This window comes from Lepisosteus oculatus, unplaced genomic scaffold (genome assembly GCF_040954835.1).
Source record: "Lepisosteus oculatus isolate fLepOcu1 unplaced genomic scaffold, fLepOcu1.hap2 HAP2_SCAFFOLD_64, whole genome shotgun sequence".
Taxonomy (NCBI): domain Eukaryota; kingdom Metazoa; phylum Chordata; class Actinopteri; order Semionotiformes; family Lepisosteidae; genus Lepisosteus; species Lepisosteus oculatus.
The window spans coordinates 284,853-312,786 of NW_027168193.1; the positions used below are offsets into that span (position 1 = coordinate 284,853).

The window sequence follows — 27,934 nt, forward strand, 5'->3', positions numbered from 1 at the left end:
CATGGCTGAGGGAAGGAAGGCTGCTGCCAGACGGAGAGGAGTGCTAGCCAGGAAACAGAGGCAGCTGCAGCGTCTCTACACGATGCTGCACAGTGGCTTCGATGTGCTCGAGGATATCACCCTTTTAAAAAAGGACATCCGGAGCATAGCCGAAGAAAGTAGTCGAGGAGTGCTGTTAAGAAGCAGAGTGCAGTTCTTGGAAGAAAATGAGAAGTGTACTCGCTTCTTTTTCAGGAAAGTGGTAGGCTCCAAGTCTGTCATGGAAAGTGTAGTTGATGAGGAGGGACGAGAGAGAACAGAGCCGAGTGCTATCCTCTCCTGCACCGAGGCCTTCTACTCAAGACTGTACAGCTCTACAGAGGTAAAGGATGAAGAAATTCATTTTTTTACCTCAAAGCTAGAAAACGTTTTGAGTGAAGAAGATAGGGAAGTACTTGAGAGGGATTTGACAGTAGAAGAGCTGAGACAGGCTATGGAGAGCTTACAGAAGGGGAAAACTCCGGGTGCTGACGGGCTCCCTAAAGAATTTTATTGCACCTTTTGGGATCTGCTTCAGGATCCGCTACTGCTCCTATTCGAGGAAAGCTATAAGACAGAATTGCTGCCTGACTCCTTAAGAGAAGGCACTATCTCTCTCTTGTTTAAGAAAGGAGCAAAGAATGACATAAAGAACTGGAGACCCCTCAGCCTCTTAGGCGTGGACACTAAGATCCTGCGCCTACAAAATGTAGTGGCCTCACTGGTAGGGAAAGAACAGACTTGTGGGATAGCAGGACGCCTGATGAGCGACAACCTGGCCTTGTTGAGGGATGTTTGTCTGTACTCAGAGGATCGCTCCCTCCCTCTGTGCATTTTAGGTGTAGACCTAGAAAAGGCCTTTGACCGCCTAAACCGGCAGTACTTAACATCGGTACTTGAGCACATGAATTTTGGCCCCATCATGAGAAAGTGGATTAACCTGCTGTACACAGGTAGCAACAGCAGAGTAATGGTTAATGGCAATAGATCACGCCCCTTTGAAGTCTGTTCAGAGGTGAGGCAGGCCTGCCCATTATCCCCCTTGTTATTCGTTTTGGCTATGGAGCCCTTAGCCTGTGCCTTGCGCCAGGATCAGGCCATTAATCGGATACCAGTGCCTGGAAGTGGGGGAGGAGAGGTAAAGACATCTCTATACATGGATGACGTCACCCTGCTCCTCTCTGACAATGCCTCAATTAGCAGAGCTCTGCAGTGCTGTGATCGTTTCTCTTTGGCTTCATCCGCAAAAATTAACAAATCTAAGAGTGAGATTTTTTATCAGAACTGGAGGGAGCCAAAAGAAGGACATGATCTCAGGCTGCAAGAGAAGAGAATTAAGGTCCTGGGGGTGTATTTTGGAGAAGAGATGGGAACAGTAAATTGGCAGAACAAATTGCCAATCTTAAACAAAAAACTGATGCAATGGAAGGACCGAGACCTCACCATGACAGGGAAGGTGCTGGTCATCAAAGCCGAGCTCTTGCCTGTCTTGAATTTTCTGGCTTCTACCTTCCCAATCCCACACCGTGTTGCAGCGGTGCTGAGGAGATTGATGTTTCAATTTCTATGGGGTGGGAAGCAGGAAAGACTCAGAAGGGAAATAATGTACAGGCCGCTACCCTCAGGGGGGAAGTCTGTCCCAGATATTGCTACGAAGCTGCTGTGCATTTTCCTGGCCTCTGTGCTGAGAGGCTTTGCAACAGCACCTGCAGCGCGTACCTGGACTTATTTTTCCAGGCTCTGGGTAGGTAGGGAGGAGTTCAGAGTGTGGGGTGTCAGACCCAAGCTGGACGTCCCACTCTCTGACACATGCCCTGCAATTTATGGGACAGTTAAAAGTTTTCTAAGATCTCACCCAATTGGCCATATTCCCCTCCGAGATGTCAGCGTCCAAAAACTGGAAGATTTCGTTGCACCCCAGAACAATAGGCAGACCCCTGTGGGCATTTTAACATCAGCCCAAACAAGGAAGGTGTGGAGACACACATCCTCTAAATTTCTGTGCAACATTAACAGAGATTTAGCCTGGAGTGTCTTCCACCAGTGCTTACCGGTACGAACTTTCTTGTACCGTAGGGGCCTCACCCCCAGCCCTCGCTGCGTTAGGGTGGGCTGCGGCGAGGAGGAGACTGTGACCCATCTCCTGTGGTCCTGTTTTTTTGCTAAGGCCTTCTGGGCACAGTTTGAAGATTGGTTGCAGGCTCTCTTGCCCCAATTTACCCTGACCGCTGCTTTCGTCATATACGGCATCTCTCCTGTCAAACTTCCTCCCGACGTGTTTGACAGGATCTGGGCTGTGGTGAACAGTGGGAAAGACGCCCTGTGGAGAGTGAGGAACATGGGGCTGTTCAAAGGCATCGAGGTCCCAGTCAAGGCAGCAGGTAGCCTGGCCCTGTTCATCACCCGAGAGAACTATTACCTCAGAGATCTGTGGAGAGAAGGGAGGGAGGAAGCAGAAAATCTGTGGGAAATAGAGAGCATAGGTCAATATCTCAAGAAACTGTGAAAAACATTATCATGTTTAAGTAAAGAATGTGATTTGCACCAGAAAAAAAGAAAATTGTTGCTATGTAACTGTTACCGTGTCAAAATGTAATGAGATGTGATCATATATACTGTTTTAAGTATGTATATTAATGTAAAGCTTTCTGATTTGTGATGTCCTGTATTTTTTTGTGAAAAGAAAATAAAGTTCTTAAAAATCGAAATCGAATCGGTTCACCCAGGGCGAGGCTCGGCCGTTGCACTCCGGCTGTGCTGACCCCTGCGAATTCCCCAAATGTGGGAATCTCGACTGCATAATTTCTGGTAGTGGGGGACTGCGTTCGTGCTCTCCCCTGATGTGCATGGTCCAAAATCAGATACGGGAGGGTTAGGACACCACGAACTGCGTGGCTGCGGAAGGATCCCGGTTCGAAAGGAGTCGACGCCGCTGCTGGTTCTCGGTGGCTTTTAGTTAGGGGTCCGGAGAAGCATCTCAAGCTAGTTCCACTACTCCTTCCGGACGTTCATTCCCTTTTCAAAGTCAGTCGTTTTGCTGTAGTCTGCGTTCTTTAGGCTGATTATCGAGGTTAGCCTTTATTTGGTCATGGGTGGCCTCGGTACTGTATGCTGAGTCTAAAGACAGTTTCACCCCTTTTTTTAATTGCTAGGTTCTGTAGGTTCTGTACCAGACATGTCAAACAGTGAATTGCTGTACCTCTATTGTACCCGTGCTCAATGAATGAAATCAGTAACAAATGAATATATGTCTAGTTATACGAAAAACAAGTGGTATATCGACTCATCTTCATTTGCAGATTTAGAGGCAGCTTCGATATTTTTTTTTTAATATGGGTCACACACATGCCACAGCAACAAAACATCTCTAGAGATGAGGCTATAGATCACCTTTCCATCCTGCAGGTTTTCCTCCCAAAGCCTACGGCACCAACGTATGCTATTGCAGACACCAACGTTGCCTAGATAGAAAACCGAAATAGCCGTGGGTTTGCTTGCTGGTCTGAAGGATCTCTCTTCGAATCTCTATCATTTGTCAATGGAAGTAAAAGGCACTGCAATCTCATACATTCAGAATCAAACCCGCAGCTGTTGTTCGACTTTATTTCTTGACTAATTACATCTGAGTGTCGCATGAGCAGTTACATAAACTTGTCTGGTATATTTGAACACAAATGCCGTTCTTCAATTAAAACTAACAGTACATTGTCAGGGACATTCAGTTCTATACAAACAAGAGACAGACAAGAGAATATTTCTACCGTTCATGTGGACTACGTGTTGACTTACTGATCGGAATAATTGAAAAGTTCAGGCTCATAGCCGATGCAGTGCGTGCTAATTAGAACAGCAACGCTGAGCTCTCAGCACCGTACTGAGGCCAGGTGTTTTTCTAAAGCTGTCAGGTGCAGTTCATTTACATGAAGGAAATCTCTTACTGGGTACGATTACAATGCAGTAAGTAGCACAGACTAATTAGGGAGTAGCCCGATGCGTTTAAAAACGACCCGAGCCAGGCAGGAGTCGAACCTGCAATCTCCTGATCCGTAGTCAGACGCGTTATCCATTGCGCCACTGGCCCCGGTGTGACACTGCAGGACTGTAACCCAGTGAGATCAGCACTGCAACTAGTAAAATATTATCCCCGGTCCATTCTTTTCCAAAAGTGAGAAACACCTGTTTTCTACATTTTGTCTGTTTTAAAACCATATCTCTTTAAACCAAACCAAGAGTCTGTCTTTTGCACTGATATTCTGATTCATTTCGATTTCAAAGAAAAAAAAAACATTATCTTCCAAAGCATCATAAAATTGTCCCTTCTTCCAGACTCTACTTCTCTCTTGTAGTAGTACAGCAGACCTTTCCAGGTGAGCAGGTCACAGAGTCCGAAATGAGCTTCCTCCATCAAGCAAAGTACCTGAACATGACTCTGTCTTCATAAAAGTGCCCCTGTAATAAAGAAATTAAATCCGAAATCAAGAGGGCAGTTGCCTACTGAAGTTCAAGAAGTCATCAATTTTAACCTAGCAACACATTAAAGGCTGCATCTATACAAGTACGATTCTAGAAATGCTCACCAGATTACGTTTTAAGAAGGAACTGCGCCTCAGGTTCCGCCGAGATCTTAACTCGGATGGCAGGATTCAGAGTCCGGAGTGCGGACTGATGGCGCACGGAGGGTCCACATACTGTGGATCCCTCAGTGATCTTCCGCGTGTTCAAACAGCCAGCGTGTGACTCCCCTGTCCCCGTGACCTCATTGCTCTGCTCTCGCCTCTGTGCAGCCGAGCCCGACTCATGGTAAAGTGGAAAAAAATATGCCCTCAACGTGAGATTGACTCTGGAGTGAGGATAGACGTTACCTTTTTATCGTTGAACAGGATGTATGTGATGTGGCGACTAGGTTCAATTTTGTATCCTCTTTAAAAGATTAAGGACTGGGGTGAGCGTGATTTACCACCCTTTCAGCTAAGAACCCGACGTGCGCACCGTTTAAGCTGCATAGACTCGGTCGTTTAACTCTTCTCCATTAGAAGGGTTAAGGTTAAAGAAAAAAACATTGCTGACTTCTTTTTTTTTTTTGCCAGCCACGAGTGCTGATTAGCAAGGTTTGTATTTCATGTTTTGCAAGTTGCATCCATTATAAGAAAAACAAGTTGTTCAAGACAGGAAATGAATGCTTGCATTTAATTAAGTCTAGCCGTAGGCGGTTGTCCATAATGACCAGTTCTGTTCGAGAAGACAGAACAAAAAAGGCACCGCTGGGATTCGGAGCCAGGGTCTCCTGTGTACTAGACAGGCACCTTAAGCAACTAAGCCACGGCGCCCCAGGAGAGCTGTCCTTTGACAGCCACTTGGACACACCACTCAGACACATCTGCATTCGGTGTGTGCTCCGCCTGCTCGCTGAGCAAGTTGCCACCTTTACATATAATAGCAACATCAACACCAAGAGAAAGGGTGACAAATGGCTTTTATCTGGAACTTTTCATGTCCAAGGAGCTCAATGTGCTTTCTGTGTACAACAGGGCCACTGAACTCCACACTGGCCACTGAACCACAGCAGTGGCTTGCTGGCTTGACATCTCCCAAGGAAAATGTTGAAATCGCATGTGGAACAGGAAAATGACCCTCGAGTACGGGGGAAAAAAAAGAAAAAGATCATCTGGAGCGCGCCAACCCATGTCCGGACAGCGCAGATCCCTCGACGAGGTGGCCGAGTGGTTAAGGCGATGGACTGCTAATCCATTGTGCTCTGCACGCATGGGTTCGAATCCCATTCTCGTCGCGCTCCATGTCTGACACGTGTGCCCGTTCGGCGTTGGCCCTCCTGTCGTTTGCTCCGGTTCTAGAGCCGTGCATTTTCTAGCGGTGGCTGAACATGGTATAGTAGGCTAACGTCGGTATCGAGCAGTAACAGTAACGGTATTTACGTGTCGCTGCTGCCAAGTGGCTCTGGGTTGAGACCGCGTTTTCACTTACTTGCAACGCAAACGGAGAAAGCGATTTTTGACAGTCTCTCGAGAGACCGCGCTAGGTGTTTAGGGATAGACTTTGTCAGTTCCCCCTGGGATGGTGGCCTCTCAAATAGTTTGTGATTCCTTATACAGTAGAAGCCTGCTTCGTGGCTTAAATCCAAGCTAAGGAAACGAGTTAGAGGTCTGATGCAGAACTGCGAATTCAATGAAGGGGAACACTACAGTACATTGCACTGTATGTGTGAGGAAAGCTGCCCCCTTCAGTCCCTTGTCGACCGAACAGAGGACTGTAAAGGATACCGCCAAGAAACTTAAGGATTTACCATATTAAACATTGGAAATCCAACCACTTGCATTTGTGACACTTGATTTTGGCTCCACCTAAGACACTCTTAAATCTTCAAACACTTTTCTCTTCTCACGCAACACTCTTGTCTGTCGGCACTATGTGGCAGCGTTGCATGACAACCCCTCTCACCACGGAAAGGAACCTAACAGCTTTGGTAAGAGGAGAAAAGGACCTGGCCCGTACGGGGCTCGAACCCGCGACCTTGGCGTTATTAGCACCACACTCTAACCAACTGAGCTAACCAGCCTCACGACAGTGCTCCTCTCTGTGCTGCAAAAAATCAAACTCAGGGAATTTCTTTTGTCCTCCTTTGAATAGAAAGCCGTGTAATTCAGTGTACGGGCTTTCTCGTGCAGTTTCATGGTTCTTGTAACCCAAATCCTACACTGGCCTGAAGTGCCCCCCCATTTCACAGCATTTTTCAGCTGATTTAAAATGTACCTAAAGGAGAAGCATTATTGAAGACCATCAATTACCAAGAGCTTTTGTCAAAGGTTTTGGTGGTCATTTTGAATGACCACAGAACGCTGTGACCTCGGTTTTACATCTCATCCAAAAGACAGCGCCCTTTTACAACACAGCAACTCCGTCACTATACTGGGGCATTGGGACCCGCACAGACCTCAGGGTGAGCGCCCCCCCGCCGGCACCATTAACACCGCTTCCAGCTGGAAGCTTTGTTTTTCCCTGTAGCTCACCCTTATTCGGGTACTGACCTGGCTCACACCTGCTTAGCTTCAGTGGGTTTTCAGTTGCGAGTTGCAAGGGGATGCAAGTGATGGAGCCGCTCGCTGCAAAAGCCACTGCATTGGCCGGGAATCGAACCCGAGCCTCCCGCATGGCAGGCGAGAATGCTACCACTGAACCACCAATGCTCAGTGCCTGGGCCTTCAAAAAAGACGCTTTTTTGGTGCTCTGTGCAAAGTGCATCGACATCTGCTTCCAGCTGCAAAATGCCATTCGCGGATGCTGAAGAACTTATTTCCAAGGCAGCGGGTACAAGCGATTGGGCGTTTTAAAACCACCAGGAACAGCAAAGAGGCGCACTTCTTTGCTTGCGCCGAAACACACCGACTGGAGGCAGATAACGTAGTCGGCAGGATTCGAACCTGCGCGGGGAGACCCCAATGGATTTCTAGGCCATCGCCTTAACCACTCGGCCACGACTACAGCAAGCCCCACAGCCGCTGCGTTCTTGCTACAATCTTACCTGGATCGCGAGACGCCGGCGGAAGCCTATTTCAAAGTCGTTTTCCGTTTCAAAAAAACATTTCCAAAATACAAGCCTTGCAGACAGACACGCCTCAGAGGACTTAAGGGTGGCTTCATGTCGGAATGATAAAGTCTCCCCGTCCGGACATGAAAATGCCACTTTGTTACAGACAAAAAAAGAATCAACAACAGAGAAATGCCCACAAGCATTTGAAAAGCCGCACCACGTCGCACTTGAAATAGCTCTTACATTAGTGGAAAACACAAACGACCAACTCGGAATGACTTGCTTTGGACGCTTTTCAAAGCGTTCTTTGTGCACGACGACTGCGCCGCCTAGCAGATACAAATGGGTTGTACAACTTTGAAGTAGCAAATGGAAGAGGGCTAAGCCTCCTCTCTTTTAGCCCAGGTTCGATCTGTCTCCCAGAATCACCAGGGCGCACGCACACACACACACCTGTGCCGTTGAAGTGCTCTGCTTCATTTCTAAGGGCAACTCAACATTCACTCCTACCCCGAGTGCAGAAAAGACAGCGTCTGCAGCAGCAGCAGCTCAGGTCTCTGCACAGGAGCTAAGCTGCCCCCATCTCCTCTGCTCTGCTCTGCGGCTCCTGCGGAGCGGAGTCCTGCCTGGAGCCGTGTTTGCAGGCGGCAGCTCCCCGCACCCTGTCTGTGCGTCGTGTCCAAGAGCTCCTGGGAGGAAGAGAGAGCCCTCCCACTCGGGGGCTTTTCCACGGTCTGTGTGAGGAGGGGCGGGTGTGTCCAGCAGCTTATCGAGCGGAAGCCTGGGGCGGCGGAGAGCTGTGATCGTGCAGACCTTGAGGTGTCACCTCTTTGTCTGCTTTCCCGCCCCCCCTCCGCCCAAGCTCTGCTCCAAAGTAGCCCGGCAACCCCTCACACCTGCACGTGTCACAACCTAAGGTGTGGTCATGAGACACCCATGGGGTGTTGTTCTGTTCTTGCTAATTGTTTCCTGCCCGTCGCAGGCAGGAGTCCATGCGAGGAAGATGCGCTGGACAGAGCTCAGAGGGCGCAGCTGGGTGGCTTTCCTTCTGAGTGACGTTCCTGCAACACTCTCCCGCTCCTCTTGGTGCGCTCATGCCGCAACACAGGAAGGCTGGAGCAGGTGGCTGTGCGCTCTGTCCACCGCCGAAATAGCTCAGTTGGGAGAGCGTTAGACTGAAGATCTAAAGATCCAGGGTTTCGGTATTTTGTTTCATCGCGCCCTTTGTTCCTCTCTCCAGCGCCCCCTGCCTAAAGTGACGCTTCCCTTTCTCAGCCGGAAACGCAAGCGAGACACCAGCAACAGTCCCTGCAGGTGTCCGTAGTGTAGCGGCTATCACGTTCGCCTAACACGCGAAAGGTCCCCGGTTCGAGACCGGGCGGAAACAGCCTCGTTCTGCATGCTCCTGTACTTCACAGAGGTATTGAGCGACCGGTCATTTGTTCCCAATGTATTTCCGGTGCCTTCATGCAGTCTTGTACCAAACGCACGTTCCGTCTGTACACGGAGCCGATCATTTGCAATTGGGTTGTGCCGACAGACCAGGACGAGCCTTGTCGGCTCAAAAGCAGCGCAGGACCTGCAAGAACAGCAGAAAGATTAGCATCCAGCGGGGGCTTCTTAGTGAGCCCAAGATCTCATCAAGAATCGGCTCCACCAACAGGGCTGGGCGCATTGTTCCATTCTCCGACCACTCTCGGTGTAAACAAGTCCCTCCTGGTCTCTGCTTGAATTGCACTTTCCTACGTTTGCTTTGGTGTAACTGGCTTCCCCTGCATGGGCGAATGTGAAGAAGATCCTTAGTAAGTAATTGAAGAAACCCGAGAAGAGGTCAGAGTGGCCTCTGTCGTTCATCAACGATCCAGTCAGGCAGTACTCCTCTGTAAAGCGCCGTTCGTTCACATCGATTGGCTTTTTTTTGCCTTCATTCGTGCAAGTAGTAAAAGCAGACGCCCCTATTCTGCCGTGACCCGGATTCGAACTGGGGTTGTTGCGGCCACAACGCAAAGTACTGACCACTATACGATCACGGCGAGTTACCGATACACACGTGGCAGGGCGGAAAAGGCTGTGCTCTCTTCGTGTGACATAATTCGGAAAAGTCCTGACGTTGCATTTCAACTGAGCCCCAGTATACATCGACCCTTCGACACTCTGAGTGACAACTCTCTTGCGTGTTTTCTAATATTTCTGTGGTTTGCTTGCATGATGCCCGGAACAGCAGGGTTGCGTGCTCCCATATGGTCTAGCGGTTAGGATTCCTGGCTTTCACCCAGGCGGCCCGGGTTCGACTCCCGGTATGAGAACGTGTTAATTTTGCCTCCTGCTTTCCAAAAGATCAGCACCGTGTACGAAGGAGCCGCATTAAAACTACTCGAACGTGCAAAACGTGCGAGAAGAGGGGGCGCTTGTTTCCAGCCGAAACTTCTCGCGTGTGAGACGAGCTGACCATCGCTGCAGGAGGTGGGAGGGTTACTCTGGTAGACAGGGCTGACCTTTGGCAATAGGATTTATACTCTCCAAGATGATATTTGCACTTTCTGGAGAGGCGATTTTCTCCACTTCAGTAGCCCGATTTCGTCGATTGCGTGGAGAGGGCTGTAGAATGTGGCGCCGCCTTTCCTGCTCCGTCCATGACAGGCGTGCTGGACTCTGGAGAGAGAGCACGGTCCATCAGCGCACACCAATAAAGGCACTGGAAGCCGCTGAATCGCATTGGCGAAGCTCAGCACTGGGCCGCTGGGCACATCTGACCACTGTTTCCGTAGTGTAGTGGTTATCACGTTCGCCTCACACGCGAAAGGTCCCCGGGTGGAAACGGACTTCAGACTTCTTTTGTCGCCACGCACAAAAGGGGATTGGGGATTCGCCTAGCGCTGTTATCGAACAGACCCACTCACCTCTTAGTGTGGCGGGATCTGCACAGTGCATGTCGCAGCGCATCCTGCTTTCACTTCAATGCGCGTCCTGATGTACCCCTGTCTCCCGCGTGACAGGTGGGGACAGGTGACAGGTCCTATACTAATGAGGAAGACATCGCTCTCTCCGACCCCCCGGCATCGTGTCCCGACCCACCGTGCTGGAAGCCGACGCGTGCTGTGATTCCTTTACGGAGCAGAAATGACAACCGAGGAGCCGAGAGATCATTTCAGCATTTCGCGTCTGAACGGAAAACACAAACAACCAACTCAGAATGACTTGCCTTTGACGCTTTTCAAAGCGTTCTTTGTGCACGACGACTGCGCCGCCTAGCAGATACAAATGGGTTGTACAACTTTGAACTAGTAAATGGAAGAGGGCTAAGCCTCCTCTCTTTTAGCCCAGGTTCGATCTGTCTCCCAGAATCACCAGGGCGCACACACACACACCCGTGCCGTTGAAGTGCTCTGCTTCATTTCTAAGGGCAACTCAACATTCACTCCTACCCCGAGTGCAGAAAAGACAGCGTCCGCAGCAACAGCAGCTCAGGTCTCTGCACAGGAGCTAAGCTGCCCCCATCTCCTCTGCTCTGCGGCTCCTGCAGAGCGGAGTCCTGCCTGGAGCTGTGTTTGCAGGCGGCGGCTCCCCACGCTCTGTCTGTGCGTCGTGAAATTAATTAATAACGTTAATAAATTTATAAAGTTAATTTATAAAGTTAATAAAGTTATAAATTAGAAATTAATAACGATATAATTATATTCATGTACCGCAACACAAGAATAGTACACGCTGTACATTGTCTGTCGATAATGTTTCTGTAGTGCTTTAGTGGGTTAGGTTCCTGACTTCCATGTCACACGGTCTATGATTGAATCCCATGGAACTATGACTTTATTTTTTAACAAACATTTCTTTGAAAAAATGAAACGTTTCCCTTGGTCAGAGATTAAATAAAACCTCACTTTTTTAGGTTTTACTGTGCAGAGTGAGGTTTTACCTCACTTTTTTTGAGCAGAAGGTTTACTGTGACCTGAGAAGGGCCGGCATCCAATCACGGTGGTAAATACACACAAGCTCTCACTCATCTGAGCTACACGGCTACCAAGATGATCTCGGGTGCGCCGAGCTGGTACGGAACATATTGAACTGATCGACGGCGAATTGTCTCTCAGACAGGCTTTTCACCTCTAAGCTCCCTGACTGACAGTGATCAGCTAGGTAGTGAAACAGTCAGCTGCTTCTAAGCCTTAAACAGCTGCATCTCGGTGCTTCCACGGAGAGATGATTTGAAAGCCGAACATCACCCATTGGGAACACCTTACTATCACTAGTTTAAGAGACTCTTAAGGTCTTGCAGAGGTGCCTGTCTAATAGCATGCGCTTTGCAAGCTATAGGTGTTTAGGCTGAGGCAGAATGCCTAACAAAATGTTTTTCTAAAGGTGTGTCCAAGTGGCTGCAAAAGGACAACACTCCCGGGGCACTGTGGCTTAGTTGGTTAAAGCGCCTGTCTAGTAAACAGGAGATCCTGGGTTCGAATCCCAGCGGTGCCTTCTTTGTTCTGTCTTCTTGAACAGTACTGGTCATTATGGACAACCGCCTACGGCTAGACTTAATTAAATGCAAGTATTCATTTCCTGTCTTTAACGCGACTTGTTTTTCTTAAAATGGATGCAACTTGCAAAACATGAAATACAAACCTTGCTAATCAGCGCTAGCGGCTGGCAAAAAAAAAAGAAGTCAGCAATGTTTTTTTCTTTAACCTTAACCCTACTAATGGAGAAGAGTTAAACGACCGAGTCTATGCAGCTTAAACGGTGCGCACGTCGGGTTCTTAGCTGGTAAATCACGCTCACCCCAGTCCTTAATCTTTTAAAGAGGATACAAAATTGAACCTAGTCGCCACATCACATACATCCTGTTCAATGATAAAAAGGTAACATCTATCCTCGCTCCAGACTAAATCTCACGTTGAGGGCATATTTTTTTTCACTTTACCGTGAGTCGGGCTCGGCTGCACAGAGGAGAGAGCAGAGCAATGAGGTCACGGGGACAGGGGAGTCACACGCTGGTGGTTTGAATACGCGGAAGATCACTGAGGGATCCACAGTATATGGACCCTCCGTGCGCCATCAGTCCGCACTCCGGACTCTGAATCCTGCCATCCGAGTTAAGATCTCGGCGGAACCTGAGGCACAGTTCCTTCTTAAAACGTAATCTGGTGAGCATTTCTAGAATCGTACTTGTATAGATGCAGCCTTTAATGTGTTGCTAGGTTAAAATTGATGACTTCTTGTATTTCAGTAGGCAACTGCCCTCTTGATTTCGGATTTAATTTCTTTATTACAGGGGCGCTTTTATGATGACAGAGTCATGTTCAGGTACTTTGCTTGATTGAGGAAGCTCATTTCGGACTCTGTGATCTGCTCACCTGGAAAGGTCTGCTGTACTACTACAAGAGAGAAGTAGAGTCTGGAAGAAGGGACAATTTTATGATGCTTTGGAAGGTAATGTTTTTTTTTTCTTTGAAATCGAAATGAATCAGAATAGCAGTGCAAAAGACAAACTCTTTGGTTTGGTTTAAAGAGATATGGTTTTAAAACAGACAACATGTAGAAAACAGGTGTTTCTCACTTTTGGAAAAGAATGGACCGGGGGTAATATTTTACTAGTTGCAGGGCTGAGCTCACTGGGTTACAGTCCTGCAGTGTTACACCAGGTCCAGTGGCGCAATGGATAAGGCGTCTGATTACGAATCAGGAGATTGTAGGTTTGACTCTTACCTGGCTCGGGTCATTTTTAAACACATCGGGCTGCTCCCTAAGTAGTCTGTGCTACTTACTGCATTGTAATCGTACCCAGTAAGAGATTTCCTTCATGTAAATGAACTGCACCTGACAGCTTTAGAAAAACACCTGGGCTCAGTACGGTGCTGAGAGCTCAGCGTTGCTGTTCTAATTAGCACGCACTGCATCGGCTATGAGCCCGAACCTTTCAATTATTCCGATCAGTAAGTCAACACGTAGTCCACATGAACGGTAGAAATATTCTCTTGTCTGTCTCTTGTTTGTATAGAACTGAATGTCCCTGACAATGTACTGTTAGTTTTAATTGAAGAACGGCATTTGTGTTCAAATATACCAGACAAGTTTATGTAACTGCTCATGCGACACTCAGTTGTAATTAGTCAAGAAATAAAGTCGAACAACAGCTGCGGGTTTGATTCTGAACGTATCAGATTGCAGCGCCTTTTACTTCCATTGACAAATGATAGAGATTCGAAGAGAGATCCTTCAGACCAGCAAGCAAACCCACGGCTATTTCGGTTTTCTATCTAGGCAACGTTGGTGTTTGCAATAGCATACATGAAAGCGTGATGCAATTTCTGTGGCTACATTTGTTGCACGTCATGCACAGTAAGAGTGTTTCTAACACCAAATAAAAAGTCAACAATTAGCGATCACGCCTTCTCCTCAGTTAACCCACTGAAACCCTTGCTGTTAACAGTTCTTTACTGCGTGCTTTACCAGCACCTACATATCGTGTCGGTTCTTTCAGCTTTATTCATTAGGTTTTCAAAGGCATAAGCAGAGCACCAGAGGTGCGAAGGCAAAGTGTGTGGTTATCTGAAGAATTGATGTCCATGGCAGCAGGTCCAAGCGATTTCGCGTTGTTATAGTACCAGGAAAGGAGAAGCGGCACTTCGCCTCTGCCGCGCAGGCACAAGGCGACATGCGGCAGACGCCGGAGTCGGCAGGTTTCGAACCTGCGCGGGGAGTCCCCAACGCATTTCGATCCCATCGCCTTAAACACTCGAGCACGACAAATGCGAGCTCGCCGCCGCCGCATTCCTCCTATAATCAAACACGGACTGCGAGGTGGCTGCGGATACCTTTTTAAAGTTGCTCTCCGTTAAAAAAAAATACCTTTCACAAGATACGTGCCGGCAGACAGACACACCTCAGAGGGTTTAAGGCTGGCTTCACGTTCAAATGATAAAGTCCCCCCGTCCGGATGTCAAAATGCAACTTTGGCAGACAGAACAAACATCAACAAACCACAAATGTGGACAAGGATTTTACAAGCTGCACCACACTGCACTTTCAAAAGCATTTACGTTCGTGTTAGACGCAGGACTTGCCTTTGATTTGCGCGCTTACGAACGTCATGGAAAACGAAACAAAACTAAAGCCCTCAGCTCCTGCACGTGATTATAATGCCGTTACGTGTCGAAGCAGTAATTTACGTCATCCTACCACTGCAACACGGGGAATAGAGAGAAATGAGCACACGCTACGAATCGTCTCAATCACTCCCTAGAGTCGTAAGGCGCATTGAAGGGTGCACCCCCATCATTAATCGTTGCGCCTCTGTGAAAGGAAAGCTCTTGGGCAGTCTTTGAAACAGCTCGGATGAAACACTTGATTGCTTCCATGTGCATCTGGAGCCCACCCAGTGGGCAAAAGACGTATAATATACGTCTATTAAACGCATACCTTATACGTCTAAATGTGGTCTACAATTCGTCTAGAATGAAATTCTAATATACGTCTAAAGTTATACGTCAATTATACGTCTATGTTTAGACGTTCATTATACATAAATGGTTGGAGTTCTATTATACGGATAAATTTAGAGGACTATTATACATATATGGTTGGAGTTCCGGATAACTTTAGAGGTCTATTATACGGATAACTTTAGAGGACTATTATACGTATATGGTTAGAGGTCTATTATACGTATAACTTTAGAGGTCTATTATACGTATATGGTTAGAGGTCTATTATACGTATAACTTCAGAGGTCTATTATACGTATATGGGTAGAGGTCTATTATACATCAAAGATAGATTTTATAGGTGTAGAAACAAGTAAACCAAGCCAATGATTAGATTTAGAAATGTATTCTGAAAATACACATTCACACCTGAAACATATGTATTTCAAATTATACATTGTATACAATCAATCAACAATCAACATATGGGCAATAATCATAAAAAAACACAACTAGTCTTAAACTTCAGCTACAAATTCTGGTAACATGGCAATATACAGTATAGTAATGACAAACACAAAACTAATTACATTAACACACTAACTCAAAACCACATTTTGATTCAAATATACATTTTAAAATGTACAACTTCTATATTTCCAAGAAAAAAAAATATTACAATGGAAGTTAAGATGATTTTTTTCCACTATTTGCAAACCCTGTCTAATTGTCCTAACAGTTAGAACCAAAAACCTATTATTTTCAGTGTCCAGATCTCCTGGCCCCCTGTCTTTCATATGCATTCTTCAAGTAACACATTGCATGCTCCTTTATTTCTTTTTCTGTTGATGTAGGGTGGGACTTCAGCACCGCAGCTAGGAGAAAATGATATAATATTACTTCCCAAATAAATGATGATTAATATCTTCTTTAGTATAATCTAAAAAGTGAACGGTTTACTAAGCTCAAAACTGAAATAAATGTATGAAATTTGGCTTGCATCATAGCAGTTGAGCAATAAAGTCTGTCCTAATTAAAGAGTACCCAAAGTTTGAAAGTACAACATAGAATAAGAATAGAGAAACGGCAAAACGATTTTGTGTCATCTTCCCCATTCACACTATTTTATGTGCCATTTTTTGCTTATTCACGTACTATTTTAATCAAAATAATATTAAGAAAGATCTGTATGTATTCAGATAGTATTATTATTGTTCATACTTACTCGTCAAAAGAGGATTGCTGAGATATTTGCGGATATACTTCTACGTTTGAAAAATGTGTCCAAAATTGTGACCAACGAATACTAGCAATGCATTGTGGTATATAACCGGAAAATATGCTGGGTTCGATATTTTCTCAACGTATGCGTTTATTAATGTTGTCGATATTATGGTTGAAATATAACATTGATAATACATCGCGGCTATGTGCCCCCTGCTATGAGCTGATGTGCAATTTTAACGCATGTAGTTAGTAAGGATCGGTCACTGTTGTATGGTATTATATATAATGACATTATGGAATAGGATGGGGACAGGCCTGGCATCACGGGGGGAGGGGGGAATGTTGCCCCTTCAGTTTTGGGCAAAAAGATTTACCTAACTTAATTTGCGCCCTAAAAAAATAGTTGTACTTTGTCAATGGTCAGACAACACTAAATGACAGGAACAGTCACTCAGTCTGTTTGATGGGCAGGAGGGCTATCCGTCCAGGAACTGCACATATCAGTGTCGTTATTGAGTGTCAACATTACGATCCTGTTTGCTCAGGTGGACCGATTCCTTGCAGTAGTTTATCATTATACTTAAAATCGTTATATAACTAGGACTAGTTATAGCAGTCTGTGCTTTCTGTTGGTTTTACAACATTTTTTCTTAACGATTCAGAACGTCCATGTAGCTGCAAAAATGAACGCTTATGGTACTTTTCGCTCCAGGCAATACTCTCCAGTGAGAGTGACGAAAAATGTGAAACTGAACTTCATCGCAAATACCAGATTGCTAGTCGATATCTTCTATCATAAAGCACTAATTAATGGCATAGCTGCGAGATTTCATTTGGGTAGCTGCACCGTACAGCTCCGTTTCAACCGAAATATCACCCCCGCTCAGAATTTCAGACGCCCCCCTACAGATTTTTCCCCGGGCACCGCGCACTGATGGGGGACGGGGTTTCCAGGAAATGGTATCAACTTTTCTCAAGAAAATAAAAATAGAAACTCTATAGGCACTCAAACATTTTACTGTTTTTTTTTCAGGCAGGTGGCAAGACCCCTCCGCAAAACCCTTGTATGCCAAGCTGTGGGCATTGATTCGTCGAATATACGTATATTCACGGCGAAAATACGGCTATACGTATATATACGTCGCCTCGACGTATAATCAACGTCGAATTGCAACCGTAAAATCGACGACATTAATAAATGCATATATAACGTCGAAAACACATCTAACACTAGGAGTATACGGCACTCTGCACAGTGTACGAAGTAAATTATTTTCGCAGTAATTAATTTACACGTGTATAATAAATATAGTAAATATAATTAATTACTGCGAAAATAATTTACTTCGTACACTGTGCAGAGTGCTGTATACTCCTAGTGTTAGATGTGTTTTCGACGTTATATATGCGTTTATTAATGTTTATTTCACAGTGTCGTGCACCTTTTCATTGCTCTCGCTTTCAGAGCCTCCGCACGGCACACGACTCGACATCAGGAAGCACATTGAAGTGAAAGCAGGGAGCGCTGCGACATGCACTGTGCAGATCCCGCCACACTAAGAGGTATATAAGCGTCAAAGGCAAGTCATTCCGAGTTGGTCGTTTGTGTTTTCCGTTCAGACGCGAAATGCTGAAATGATCTCTCGGCTCCTCGGTTGTCATTTCTGCTCCGTAAAGGAATCACAGCACGCGTCGCCTTCCAGCACGCTGGGTCGGGACACGATGCCGGGGGTCGGAGCGTGTGATGTCTTCCTCGTTAGTATAGTGGCAAGTATCCCCGCCTGTCACGCAGGAGACCGGGGTTCGATTCCCCGACGGGGAGTAGCTTTTCTTTTACCTCCTTAGAGAAAGGACTGCCTTTCACTTCTCTGTTTTCTAACACAGCGTCGTGCACCTTTTCATTGCTCTCGCTTTCAGAGCCTCCGCACGGCACAAGACTCGACATCAGGAAACACATTGAAGTGAAAGCAGGGAGCGCTGCGACATGCACTGTGCAGATCCCGCCACACTAAGAGGTGAGTGGGTCTGTTCGATGCACAAAGAACGCTTTGATAAGCGTCAAAGGCAAATCATTCCGAGTTGGTCGTTTGTGTTTTCCGTTCAGACGCGAAATGCTGAAATGATCTCTCGGCTCCTCGGTTGTCATTTCTGCTCCGTAAAGGAATCACAGCACGAGTCGGCTTCCAGCACGGTGGGTCGGGACACGATGCCGGGGGTCGGAGAGAGTGATGTCTTCCTCGTTAGTATAGGACCTGTCACGTGGACCTGTCACCTGTCCCCACCTGTCACGCGGGAGACCGGGGTACATCAGGACGCGCATTGAAGTGAAAGCAGGATGCGCTGCGACATGCACTGTGCAGATCCCGCCACACTAAGAGGTGAGTGGGTCTGTTCGATCACAGCGCTAGGTGAATCCCCAATCCCCTTTTGTGCGTGGCGACAGAAGAAGTCTGGTCTGTTTCCGCCCGGTTTCGATCCGGGGACCTTTCGCGTGTGAGGCGAACGTGATAACCACTACACTACGGAAACTGTGGTCAGATGTGCCCAGCGGCCCAGCGCTGAGCTTCGCCAATGCGATTCAGCTGCTTCCAGTGCCTTTATTGGGGTGCGCTGATGGACCGTGCTCTCTCTCCAGAGACCAGCACGCCTGTCATGGACGGAGCAGGAAAGACGGCGCCACATTCTACAGCCCTCTCCACGCAATCGACGAAATCGGGCTACTGAAGTGGAGAAAATCGCCTCTCCAGAAAGTGCAAATATCATCTTGGAGAGTATAAATCCTATTGCCGAAGGTCAGCCCTGTCTACCAGAGTGACCCTCCCACCTCCTGCAGCGATGGTCAGCTCGTCTCACACGCGAGAAGTTTCGGCTGGAAACAAGCGCCCCCTCTTCTCGCACGTTTTGCACGTTGAGTAGTTTTAATGTGGCTCCTTCGTACACAGTGCTGATCTTTTGGAAAGCAGGAGGCAAAATTGACACGTTCCCATACCGGGAGTCGAACCCGGGCCGCCTGGGTGAAAACCAGGAATCCTAACCGCTAGACCATATGGGAGTGCACAACCCTGCTGTTCCGGGCATCATGCAAGCAAACTACATAAATATGAGAAAACACGCAAGAGAGTTGTCACTCAGAGTGCCGAAGGGTCGATGTATACTGGGGCTCAGTTGAAATGCAACGTCAGGACTTTCCCGAATCATGTCACACGAAGAGAGCACAGCCTTTTCCGCCCTGCCACGTGTGTATCGGTAACTCGCCGTGATCGTATAGTGGTCAGTACTTTGCGTTGTGGCCACAACAACCCTGGTTCAAATCCGGGTCACGGCAGAATAGGGGCGTCTGCTTTTACTACTTGCATGAATGAAGGCAAAAAAAAGCCAATCGATGTGAACGAACAGCGCTTTACAGAGGAGTACTGCCTGACTGGATCGTTGATGAACGACAGAGGCCACTCCGACCTCTTCTCGGGTTTCTTCAATGACTTACTAAGGATCTTCTTCACATTCGCCCATGCATGGGAAGCCAGTTACACCAAAGCAAACGCAGGAAAGTGCATTTCATGCAGAGACCAGGAGGGACCTGTTTACACCAAGAGTGGTCGGAGTATGGAACAATGCGCCAAGCCCTGTTTCTGGAGTCGATTCTTGATTAGATCTTGGGCTCACTAAGAGGCCCCCGCTGGGTACTAATCTTTCTGTTGTTCTCGCAGGTGTTGCGCTGCTTTTGAGCCGACAGAGCTCGTCTTGGTCTGTAGGGATAGCCCAATTGCAAATGATCGGCTCCAGGTACAGAAAAAACGTGCGTTTGGTACAAGAGTGCATGAAGGCACCGGAAATACATTGGGAACAAATGACTGGTGGTTCAAGACCTCTGTGAAGTGCAGGAGCGTGCAAGAAGAGGCTGTTTGCACCCAGTCTCGAACCGGGGACCTTTCGCGTGTTAGGCGAACGTGATAGCCGCTACACTACGGAAACCTGTAGGGACTGCTGCTGGTGTCTCGCTTGCGTTTCGGGCTGAGAAAGGGACGCGTCACTTTAGGCAGAGGGCGCTGGAGATAGGAACAAAGGGCGCGATGAAACAAAATGCCGAAACCCGGGATCGAGCCAGGGACCTTTAGAACATACTCTCACGAATCGTTAGAATACGTGCGTTTGATCATCAATTGCGTAACAACCACATTCGTTCGACTTGAGCCATCAAGCTCATAGTTTTCAAATCTTGAAAGCTGTCATTGAGCACATCATAGTCTGCAGTACGCCACGTAACTTGCGTACTTCAACAGAAAGAAGAGCAGACAGCTCCATAAATATGCGAGGCGCAGAGAGTGCAAGGCGAGCCGCACACGTTTCGGTGACTGAGAGAGGGCAGTTTTTGCTTCTGCATTTCCCAAGTAAGGACGCATGACAACAAGCGATCGCGGTGCTCATTTACGACATAGTGGTGATGAGTTTTCAGTACGTGTTCTTTTGAACGAGCAATGAGGTTGCTGCCTTGGACAGCTGACTGCACGCTCTCATTGTGCCACGTGATGAGTATTCACCAGGCTCGTTCAGTCATTAGTCACATTCCATCGTTTGCCATAAGCAGATGCTGCAAGGTGATGTGGATATCAGTTCCCAGTCTTGTGGACGAGGACAAAAAGAACACACAAGGGCTCATTCGCAAGTTGAACCCAGGACCTCCCACACCCTAAGTGAGAATCATACCCCTAAACCAATGAGCCACGGCAGCACTTTCCATTTTATTCTGTCAGCGAGCTTGAGGACGGGGGAGAGGCGTCATTCGCTCGTCCAGTCAGACCTTCATCAATAAGTCAAGAAAGCCGCAATTACACGACTGCCTTGCAGACGAAGGGCAGTGAACTGCACCCGGTAAGAGGGGAACAAGCGGCACTAGGCGACACCGAGGCATGAGCCCCAGCGAGGGGGGTTAGCTTGCATGGTACAGCGCTCGCTTTGCATGCGAGAGGTAGCGGGATCATTTCCCACGTCCTCCAGGTGTGTGCTTAGAGCTTGATGTGCCGAAAGGTGTCCTTTAGCCTGTGGTCACGCCTTGCATGGAGAGCGTCATGCAGCTGTCAATCATTTCGCAGCCACGCCCCCTCTTCATCTTCTCTCTGCCTTAAGCGTCTCCGCCACTCTCTCTTGACATTTCATGTCAGCATGTCAGAAGTCCGAGTGACGTTTTTAATGGCTGAGTGAGGGCACGATGCTGAAGCAGAGAGGCCACTTCAGCCAGAGAGACTTGTGCTAGGTGAGATCTGAAAAACAGACTCGCAACAGAAACAGACCAAAAAAGTATCGGTGAGATCAAAAGGCAAATGCAACATCCAGCAGAGGGCGTCTAAAGATTAGGGAACGGGCGACTGAAATCCATGAGGCAAACTTTCCGGCTGTGTACTGCAGCTGGCCTCGTTGGCGTAGTTGGTAGCGCGTCAGTCTCATCATCTGAAGGTCCTGAGTTTGATCCTCACACGGGGCAGGGCTGCTTCCTCTCTTGCTCTTTTCAAACACTTGCGGCAACTGTTCGCTCATAACCACGTCTGGAATGCGTGACCTTTACACGGGGGAGAAGCAACGCCGCATCCCTTTTCTAAAGAACATTCACATTCAGAAATAAGTCAAGAAATTTGCCATTACTTTCGCTCGCGCTGCTGTCAGCCTGCCCATGTTGCCAAAGAAAGATTCACTCGGCGTCAACATGACAGAACAGCGATCACTTGAAAACACTATTCCACACTCCGTAAGCAAGAACTTCAGTGTTTGCAGTCACCCGATATGCCGATAGTCAAAGGAGCACAAAACACGAAGCGTCAAAAGACAAGATGAGTTGATGGAAAGAGCGTTGAATTGATGAGCACAAAAGTTCAGCTCGTACAATAGGCAACGAAGGTCCCGGCGTCATCATCGCACTTGAAAGGACTGCCTTGCAGACTAAGGGCAGTGGGAGGTTGCTGTTTTGAGATGGAGGCATTGGGATGGTGGGCCGAGATCTATTCTTCTTAAGGAATTCTTCATCGTGAAAGATCGGTCCACAGGTCATCCAAAGAACTTACAAATTTTTTGGACTCAGGGAATCACGTGCTTCCGGAAGGGAGTGAAGTGCTCAAACACATGACATGCCCCCTTGATCTCACATGCACAATTCTGCTGCAACATGCACAGCTACCGTCCACACCAGGCAGTGGGGCTTCAGCAGAATTTGCTACGCCACCTGCAATTACATATCCAGCTGCACACATATACATGGCCCCTCTGTCCTTTTCAGGATCTCAAAAAAAAGCATAGCGTGGTTTTCCTGCAACCTGATTGACCGCATCTCCCTCAGAATGTGCCCCGTTGCATTCATTGCTGAAGCAGGACGGAGGCTAACGGGCATGCCAGAACAGTTAGGCTCAGCGATCTCTCCAAAATATTGTGGTTGTAGTGGAAGAAATATGGTTTAAATTGTACCTTGGTATTTCAAACTCTCTCTAGAATGTTATCCATTTCTATTTTATTTTGACAGGAACTGGCTAATGACACTAGATGAAAAGAGAAGAAAGAAAACACAACGTTTCGGCCGTGGAGCCTTCTTCAGGTGTGAGGGCTCCACGGCTGAAATGTTGTGTTTTCTTTCTTCTCTTTTAAGCATGGAATAGACCTATTACTTGTTCCTTTGCAGCCTACGCATGCTGACACAGCTCCCCACCTGAACTGCTAATGATGCCTGGTAGTTTGTGGTACTTGGGTATTGTCTTATGTTTGCTCAAACTGCATATGTGTGATTGCATATTTTTGGGTATTTTCATATGTCAATATTTAATTCACTGACATTCCTGTATGCTTGGAAGAAAGGTAGATTGGATTTGGCACAGGACGCCTGCCCATATTTGTTGATCATTGTTGGGCTGGAAAAACAATGATAAAAAGTGTATGAAAAAAGCTCTCTCCAATATTTCCCTTCTCTTCGCCATGGTTACACTGCCCGTTCTTTCCGTCTTTGGTCCTTCTACAAAGATTCCAGGGCTCTTTTTCCACCATAATATCAGAATATTTTTTTCTCTTTTAAAGGCTGTAGGTGGGGTGTGATGGACTGTACCACTATCATAGAAGATTTTTTCAGGACACATCGCAGTTCCATAGTAGAATTTATCAATAGTAGAATTCCATAGGACATTATTTACCAACATATTACCCAGTGTGAGACTCTGCCAGTAAACCTCAGAGCATTGAGTTCTCCACTGATAAAGATGGCTGTCTGAAGTCATGAAATCCACTGCTGGGATGCCTGAGAGACAGTAATTGAATCTTGGCTGGAATTAGGCTTTCTATTAGTGTTGATCTTTGGGAATTATGTGGTAAAAAGGGAAAACTCCTTTACTTTAGTCACTTTGAATGTTCAAATGTACAGAACCTGCAAAACTAAGCAATGAAAAAAATCCATCACCACTCTCATGATAGCATAACTCATAGTCTCTGCTGTTATGTAACAATACACACTTTCAATTTTCTTATCGCCTGTCTCCAGAGAGAATGTTGTTAGTGCTGATGACCTTGAATTAGACCTTGTTAACTCTGTAAAACAATCTTCCTCTGCTTAGATTTTCACTCAGATTGATTTTGTTCTCAGATTATTCCTGGCAGGACTGAGTTTCTAGGAAATGAAAAGTGAAAGAAAAAGTACAGAAGATCAGCCCTTGAATATACAACATTGTGCAGTGAGATTGTTAAATGTATTAGCTGCTATCCTGTGCTAGAGCCTGTCGTGGTAAGCAGTGGATGACAGGATCTAGCACAGATACTAATGAAACACTGTTAATGAAAGATAAAACACTTGAGTCTTATTTTAGTTTTCCATTTCCCTTTCATTTGTGATGTACTGTACAACAGGCCACAGAACATGCACAAAAACAGATATGCACACATTCACACCAGGCAATGACAGTCTGCCCAGTCAGAATCTGAGCTGAGGTATCAGAATTCTGAATTCCCTGAATTCTGTCATGGATCATCCACAATAAGGGCAAAGTTTGAACACGAGGATCCCCAGGAGAGAGCCTAGTAACATAAATCTTGGAGCAAAAGCAGATGATTAACTTCATAGTTTGTGTGGTTGAGCCAAAGTTGAGCATGAGGATATGTGAGTCACCATTCTTAGAAATGGATCCAACTTCAGACAGGCGTCAAAAGTAAGAGTATACAGTGCTGGGGCAATGACACTTCAATGATCAGAAGGATAACAAGAGTTTTAATGCATTGAAATTGATTTTCTGGTGATGCACACTGTCATGGAACTATTAATTTTTTAAGGATCACTTACTGACGTCAGACAGCTGCCAATTCTCCAGACTGGAAGGATGAACAGTTTATCCCCCTAGGTACCATATTTCCATATTTCGAAGCATTGGAATAATACATGTCATACAGCAACATAAAAACAGGAAGACAAGTATCACAGCCCCTATAATCGGTGTTAGTAACTTAAAAGAAAAACATTCCCCCTGGCCCAAACAGTGATTCTAACCAGGAGAGAAAAGCCGGTGTATCTTTTATGCCTCTCTCTTTATTCACCTTGTCTTTTAGTTCTTTTAAATGCTGAATAGCGAGTGTAAGATTTCCGTAATCATAGTCATTAGCTGGAATATATGTACAACAGGAGTCTCCTACTAAAGCATAGACTCCTCCAGATGCTGCATTTTGAAGGTCCAGCACGAACCTGTTCTGAAGTGCCATTAATCTAACTCCCCTTAATTCTTGTTTGATAGCGTCTAAGCCTTCTAACATGATATTAATAAAAGAGTACATTTCATAAAAAGTCGCATGGGTGAGGCTGTAGAATGAGGCATTAAAGCACATATATAACAAGATGCATTAAATTTCTTTAACTTTACAGTATGATTTATAAATTTATACCACAAATTACTCATATCCCCCTCATTATCAGTTTCATTCAGCCAGTTTGTATACAAAGAGGCTTCGTGTTTAGATTCTTCCTCTTTTGGGGTGGTGACAGGCTTCTACATAAAAAGGAAAAAGGCTGTGCACATCAGTCCCAAGCAGGTTATCCCCATCTGTCCTTGTGGAGACATCACTCCTGCGCTTTGTTCAGTTCGTTTGTGACCTTTTTACAGTGGGAAGCATGAATCCAGGGCACCATTTCTGTGACCTTCACAGCAGTGGCAGTGGTCAGCAGCACCTGGTACAGCCCCCTCCACCTGAGTGAACACCATTTCTTTTTCCTGAAGTCTTTCACCAGAATCCAGTCTCCTTATTCACTCATTAGTTCTTACAGCACAGGTAAATCCCTGTGGGCTGGAGCCCAGCATAATCCTAGGCTTTTTTGGTCAACATTGGTCAACAGATTGGTCAACAACTGGGTAATAACTCTTAGAAAAATCTACACATTGTTCCCCTGCCTCAGCTGTGACGTTTTGTAGAACAATTCTAGCTGAAGTTGTAAAATTTCTCTTTGTTCCGTTCCTGCAAAACATCTTATTATGAACAAACAAACCACAATAATCATTTGCATCTAGGGGAATCACTCCCAAGGGTAACCCCCCTTAAAGCTATATTGTTCTACCCATCAGGTTCTGCCACTAGATAAGAGAACCTTTCCCATGAAATCATTTTTTGACCTTCATGATCCCTTCAGGGCGTACAATTAGCACAGAAGCAGCAGCTTTAGTCCACATGTTTTTCAAACAGGATATTAACGATATGATCATAACGAATAATACCAGACCCACAAATATGTATTGAACCAGAGACCCTCTCCATGTTCCTAGCACAGACTGTAGCCATGCACCAATACCCCAATCATCTGGATTGCAGGATTTACGAAGAAAATTATTTTCGCAGTAATTAATTTATTATATTTACTATATTTATTATACACGTGTAAATTAATTACTGCGAAAATAATTTACTTCGTACACTGTGCAGAGTGCCGTATACTCCTAGTTGCGGCACACACGATACATACAGTAAAAAGCCTCAGGCACTGTGTTAGATGTGTTTTCGACGTTATATATGCGTTTATTAATGTCGTCGATTTTACGGTTGCAATTCGACGTTGATTATACGTCGAGGCGACGTATATATACGTATAGCCGTATTTTCGCCGTGAATATACGTATATTCGACGAATCAATGCCCACTGGGTAAACTCTTGAGCAAACTCTGAACCAGCTCTAAGGAAACTAATCCGATTAGACGTTACTTTGACTCATCTTTTTACGCTCAGTGCTGGATTGCTCAAACTCCAGCTAGGGTTAGGGTTAGCATTCCCACGCTACTTCGACACTTTGTTTACGCTCAGTGCTGGATTTTGGGAACTTCAGGACGAGTGGGAATTTTCTCCTATCTGTCAATTCTGTTTTGTTTTGGAGACTCTTGGCTGCCTATGTTGTACAGTGCAGCGTGAAGGAAACATTTTCCAAAACTGTGTCAGCTCAAAAGTTGTAAGAAAACCTCTCCAGCTGCTTTAACTCTCTTCATTTTTGTCATTTAATGTGACACTCGATGTATAACTGGAGCCTCACATATGCAAATGGTGAGGCTCCAGTTCGACACCACTTTACAGTATCTGACAAAAGCATGGCAGACTGTGCCATGACCGGCAGATAACTTCTGCTTATTTTTACCATATTAAACATTGGAAATCCTCCCACTTGCATTTGTGACACTTGATTTTGACTCCACCTAAGACACTCTTAAATCTTCAAACACTTTTCTCTTCTCCCGCAACACTCTTGTCTGTCGGCACTATGTGGCAGCATTGCATGACAACCCATCTCACCACAGAAAGGAACCTAACAGCTTTGGTAAGAGAGGAGAAAAGAACATAGCCCGTACGGGGATTGAACCCATGACCTTGGCGTTATTAGCACCACGCTCTAACCAACTGAGCTAACTGGCCTCACAACGGTGGTCCTCTCTGTGCTGCAAAAAATCAAACTCAGGGAATTTCTTTTGCCCTCCTTTGAATAGAAAGCCGTGTAATTCAGTGTACGGGCTTTCTCGTGCAGTTTCATGGTTCTTGTAACCCAAATCCTACACTGGCCTGAAGTGTCCCCCCATTTCACAGCATTTTTCAGCTGATTTAAAATGTACCTAAAGGAGAAGCATTATTGAAGACCATCAATTACCAAGAGCTTTTGGTGGTCATTTTTAATGACCACAGAGCACTATGACCTCGGTTTTACATCTCATCCGAAAGACAGCGCCCTTTTACAACACAGCGTCTCCGTCACTATGCTGGGACATTGGGACCCGCACAGACCTCAGGGTGAGCGCCCCCCCGCCGGCACCATTAACACCGCTTCCAGCTGGAAGCTTTGTTTTTCCCTGTAGCTTACCCTCATCCGGGTACTGACCTGGCTCACACCTGCTTAGCTTCAGTGGGTTTTCAGTTGCGAGTTGCAAGGGGATGCAAGTGATGGAGCCGCTCGCTGCAAAAGCCACTGCATTGGCCGGGAATCAAACCCAAGCCTCCCGCGTGGCAGGCAAGAATTCTACCACTGAAACACCAATGCTCAGTGTCTGGGCCTTCAAAAAAGACGCTTTTTTGGTGCTCTGTGCAAAAAGCGTCGACATATGCTTCCAGCTGCAAAATGCCATTCGCGGATGCTGAAGAATTTATTTCAAGGCAGCGGGTACAAGCGATTGGGCGTTTTAAAACCACCAGGAACAACAAAGAGGCGCGCTTCTTTGCTTGCGCCGGAACACACCAACTGGAGGCGGACAA

The 27,934-nt window shown here is 46.4% G+C and overlaps 10 non-coding genes and 1 pseudogene across 10 annotated transcripts; 7 read left to right on the forward strand and 4 right to left on the reverse strand.

Moving 5' to 3' along the window:
• The first annotated feature begins 2,717 nt into the window (after positions 1 to 2,717).
• LOC138232842 (U1 spliceosomal RNA) lies at positions 2,718 to 2,858 on the forward strand (annotated as a pseudogene).
• A 1,168-nt stretch (positions 2,859 to 4,026) lies between these two features.
• Positions 4,027 to 4,099, reverse strand: trnar-acg (transfer RNA arginine (anticodon ACG)). Its single transcript has one exon. It is a non-coding gene; the product is annotated as a tRNA-Arg (tRNA).
• Positions 4,100 to 5,724: 1,625 nt separating this feature from the next.
• trnas-gcu (transfer RNA serine (anticodon GCU)) lies at positions 5,725 to 5,806 on the forward strand. Its single transcript has one exon. It is a non-coding gene; the product is annotated as a tRNA-Ser (tRNA).
• A 712-nt stretch (positions 5,807 to 6,518) lies between these two features.
• On the reverse strand, positions 6,519 to 6,592 carry trnai-aau (transfer RNA isoleucine (anticodon AAU)). The gene has a single exon. It is a non-coding gene; the product is annotated as a tRNA-Ile (tRNA).
• Positions 6,593 to 8,878: 2,286 nt separating this feature from the next.
• trnav-aac (transfer RNA valine (anticodon AAC)) lies at positions 8,879 to 8,951 on the forward strand. The gene has a single exon. It is a non-coding gene; the product is annotated as a tRNA-Val (tRNA).
• An 847-nt stretch (positions 8,952 to 9,798) lies between these two features.
• On the forward strand, positions 9,799 to 9,870 carry trnae-uuc (transfer RNA glutamic acid (anticodon UUC)). Its single transcript has one exon. It is a non-coding gene; the product is annotated as a tRNA-Glu (tRNA).
• A 2,090-nt stretch (positions 9,871 to 11,960) lies between these two features.
• trnat-agu (transfer RNA threonine (anticodon AGU)) lies at positions 11,961 to 12,034 on the forward strand. The gene has a single exon. It is a non-coding gene; the product is annotated as a tRNA-Thr (tRNA).
• Positions 12,035 to 17,959: 5,925 nt separating this feature from the next.
• trnad-guc (transfer RNA aspartic acid (anticodon GUC)) lies at positions 17,960 to 18,031 on the forward strand. The gene has a single exon. It is a non-coding gene; the product is annotated as a tRNA-Asp (tRNA).
• A 634-nt stretch (positions 18,032 to 18,665) lies between these two features.
• On the reverse strand, positions 18,666 to 18,738 carry trnav-cac (transfer RNA valine (anticodon CAC)). Its single transcript has one exon. It is a non-coding gene; the product is annotated as a tRNA-Val (tRNA).
• A 451-nt stretch (positions 18,739 to 19,189) lies between these two features.
• On the reverse strand, positions 19,190 to 19,261 carry trnae-uuc (transfer RNA glutamic acid (anticodon UUC)). Its single transcript has one exon. It is a non-coding gene; the product is annotated as a tRNA-Glu (tRNA).
• A 2,354-nt stretch (positions 19,262 to 21,615) lies between these two features.
• trnam-cau (transfer RNA methionine (anticodon CAU)) lies at positions 21,616 to 21,688 on the forward strand. The gene has a single exon. It is a non-coding gene; the product is annotated as a tRNA-Met (tRNA).
• The last annotated feature ends 6,246 nt before the right edge of the window (positions 21,689 to 27,934 follow it).